We start from the raw sequence: 4,238 nt of genomic DNA, 5'->3' as shown, positions 1-4,238 counted from the left end.
AGCGTTATTGTATTTTTTAAATTTTTAAACATTTTTTATTTAAATTCTATTAATTAACATAATGTATTATTGGTTTCAGAGGTGCAGGCCTGTGATTCATCAGTCTTACATAATACCCAGTGCTCATTACATCACATGCCCTCCTTAATGTCCACCACTCAGTTACCCCATCCTTACACCCTCCTCCCCTCCAGCAACCCTCTTATGGTTTCTTAGGTTTCTTATGGTTAAGAGTCTCTTATGGTTTGTCTCCCTCTCTGGTTTGTCTCCCTCTCTGGTTTCGTCTTGTTTTTTTTTTTCCCTCTGTTCCCCTATGATCCCCTGTTTTGTTTCTTGAGTTCTATATATCAGTGATATCATGTGATAATTGTCTTTCTCCGAATGACTTATTTCGCTTAGCACAATACCCTCTAGTTCTATCCATGTCGTTGCAAATGGCAAGATTTCATTTTTTTGATGGCCGAGTAGTAGTCCATTGTATATATATACCATATCTTTTTTATCCATTCATCTGTAGGTGGACATTTGGGCTCTTTCCATAGTTTGGCAATTGTGGACGTTGCTGCTATAAACGTTGGGGTGCACATGCCCCTTCGGATCACTACATTTGTATCTTTGTGGTAAATACCCAGTGGTGCAAATGCTGGGACATAGGGTAGCTCTGTTTTCAACTTTTTGAGGAATCTCCATACTGTTTTCCAGAATGGCTATACCAGCTTGCATTCCCACCAACAGTGTAGGGAAGTTCCCCTTTCTCTGCATCCTCGCCAACATCTGTTATTTCCTGACTTGTTCATTTTAGCCATTCTGACCAGTGTGAGGTGGTATCTCATTGAGGTTTTGATTTGTATTTTCCTGATGCCGAGTGACGGGGAACATTTTTTCATGTGTCTGTTGGCCATTTGTATGTCTTCGTTGCAGAAATGTCTGTTCATGTCTTCTGCCCATTTCTTGATTGGATTATTTGTTCCTTGGGTGTTGAGTTTGATAAGTTCTTTATAGATTTTGGATACTAGCCCTTTATCTGATATGTCATTTGCAAATATATTCTCCCATTCTGTCAGTTGTCTTTTGGTTTTGTTGACTGTTTCCTTTGCTGTGCAAAAGCTTTTTATCTTTTTTTTTTTTTTTTTTTTTTTAAGATTTTATTTATTTATTTGACAGAGAGAGAGATAGCGAGAGCAGGAACACAAGCAGGGGGAGTGGGAGAGGGAGAAGCAGGCTTCCCGCTGAGCAGGGAGCCCGATATGGGGCTCGATCCCAGGACCCTGGGATCATGACCTGAGCCGAAGGCAGACGCTTAACGACTGAGCCACCCAGGCGCCCCTGCAAAAGCTTTTTATCTTGATGAAGTCCCAATAGTTCATTTTTACCCTTGCTTCCCTTGCCTTTGGCGATGTGTCCAGGAAGAAGTTGCTGTGGCTGAGGTCAAAGAGGTTGCTGCCTGTATTCTCTTCAAGGATTTTGACGGATTCCTGTCTCACATTTAGGGTCTTTCATCCATTTTGAGTCTATTTTTGTGTATGGTGTAAGGAAATGATCCAGTTTCATTCTTCTGCTTTTGGCTGTTCAATTTTCCCAACACCATTTGTTGAAGAGACTGTCTTTTTTCCATTGGACATTCTTTCCTGCTTTGTGGAAGATTAGTTGACCATAGAGATGAGAGTCCATTTCTGGGCTCTCTATTCTGTTCCATTGATCTATGTGTCTGTTTTTGTGCCAGTACCATACTGTCTTGATGATTACAGCTTTGTAATAGAGCTTGAAGTCCAGAATTGTGTTGCCACCATTTTTGGTTTCCTTTTTCAACATTCCTCTGGCTATTTGGGCCTTTTTCTGGTTTTATACAAATTTTAGGATTATTTGTTCCAGCTCTGTGAAAAAAGGTGATTGTATTTTGATAGGGATTGTATTGAATATGTAGATTGCTCTAGGTAGCATAGACATTTTCACAATATTTGTTCTTCCAATCCATGAGCATGGAACGTTTTTCCATTTCTTTGTGTCTTCCTCAGTTTCTTTCATGAGTGTTTTCTGAGTACAGATCCTTTGCCTCTTTGGTTAGGTTTATTCCTAGGTATCTTATGGTTTGGGATGCAATTGTAAATGGGATCAACTCCTTAATTTCTCTTTCTTCTGTCTCATTGTTAGTTTATAGGAATGCAACTGATTTCTGTGCATTGATTTTATATCCTGCCACTTTGCTGAATTCCTGTATGAGTCCTAGCAATTTTGGGGTGGAGTCTTTTGGGTTTTCCACATAAAGTGTTATGTCATCTGTGAAGAGTGAGAGTTTGACTTCTTTGCCAATTCAGATGCCTTTTATTTCCTTTTGTTGTCTGATTGCTGAGGCTAGGACTTCCAGTACTATGTTGAACAGCAGCGGTGATAGTGGACATCTCTGCCGTGTTCCTGACCTTAGGGGAAAAGCTCTGTTTTTCCCCATTGAGAATGATATTTGCTGTGGGTTTTTCATAGATGGCTTTATGATATTGAGGTATGTTCCCTCTATCCCTACACTGTGAAGAGTTTTAATCAAGAAAGGATGCTGTACTTTGTCAAATGTGTTTTCTGCATCTATTGAGAATATCATATAGTTCTAGTCCTTTCTTTTATTTATGTAGTGCATCACATTGATTGATTTGCGGATGTTGAACCAACCTTGCAGCCCAGGAATAAAACCCACTTGGTCGTGGTGAATAATCCTTTTAATGTACTGTTGGATCCTATTGGCTAGTATCTTGGTTAGAATTTTTGCATCCATGTTCATCAGGGCTATTGGTCTGTAATACTCCTTTTTGGTGGGGTCTTTGTCTGGTTTTGGGATCAAGGTAATGCTGGCCTCATAGAAAGAGTTTGGAAGTTTTCCTTCTGTTTCTATTTTTTGGAACAGTTTCCAAAGAATAGGTATTAATTCTTCTTTCAATGTTTGGTGGGAAGCCATCTGGCCCTGGGCTCTTGTTTGTCGGGAGATTTTTGATGACTGCTTCAATTTCCTTGCTGGTTATGGGTCTGTTCAGGTTTTCTTTTCTTTTTTTTTTTTTTTAAGATTTTATTTATTTATTTGAGAGAGAGAATGAGAGAGAGCACATGAGAAGGGGGAGGGTCAGAGGGAGAAGCAGACTCCCTGCTCAGCAGGGAGCCCGATGTGGGACTCGATCCCTGGACTCCAGGATCATGACCTGAGCCGAAGGCAGTCGCTTAACCAACTGAGCCACCCAGGCGCCCTGTTCAGGTTTTCTATTTCTTCCTGGTTCAGTTTTGGTAGTTTATACATCTCTAGGAATGCATCCCATTTCTTCCAGATTGCCTAATTTGTTGGCATATAGATGCTCATAATATGTTCTTATAATTGTTTGCATTTTTTCAGTGTTGGTTGTGATCTCTCCTCTTTCATTCATGATTTTATTTATTTCGGTCCTTTCTCTTTTCTTTTTGGTAAGTCTGGCCAGGGTTTTATCGATCTTATTAATACTTTCAAAGAACCAGCTCCTAGTTTCATTGATCTGTTCTACTGTTCTTTTGGTTTCTATTTCATTGATTTCTTCTCTGATCTTCATTATTTCTCTTCTCCTGCTGGGTTTAGGCTTTAGTCGCTGTTCTTTCTCCAACTCCTTTAGGTGTAGTGTTAGTCTGTGTATTTGACACCTTTCTTGTTTCTTGAGAAAGGCTTGTATTGCTATATACTTTCCTCTTAGGACCACCTTTGCTGCATCCCAAAGGTTTTGAACAGTTGTGTTTTCATTTTCATTTGTTTCCATGAATTTTTTTAATTCTTCTTTAATTCCTGGCTGACCCATTCATTATTTAGTAGGATGCTCTTTAGCCTCCAGGTATTTGAGTTCTTTCCAACTTTCCTCTTGTGACTGAGCTCGAGTTTCAAAGCAGTGTGGTCCAAAATTAGGCATGGAATGATCCCAGTCTTTTAGTACTGGTTGAGACCTGATTTGTGACCCAGGATGTTATCTATTCTGGAGAATGTTCCATGTGTACTAGAGAAGAATGTGTATTCTGTAGCTTTGGGATAGAATGTTCTGAATATATCTGTGAAGTCCGTCTCATCCAGTGTGTCATTCAAAGCCCTTATTTCCTTGCTGATCTTTTGCTTAGATGATCTGTCCATTGCAGTGAGGGGGGGTGTTAAAGTCCCTACTATTATTGTATTTTTGTCGATGTGTTTCTTTGATTTTGTTATTAATTGGCTTATATAATTGGCTGCTCCCATGTTAGGGGCATAA

The sequence above is a fragment of the Halichoerus grypus genome, chromosome 2, assembly GCF_964656455.1.
Source record: "Halichoerus grypus chromosome 2, mHalGry1.hap1.1, whole genome shotgun sequence".
Classification (NCBI taxonomy): domain Eukaryota; kingdom Metazoa; phylum Chordata; class Mammalia; order Carnivora; family Phocidae; genus Halichoerus; species Halichoerus grypus.
This window is presented reverse-complemented; position numbering follows the sequence as displayed.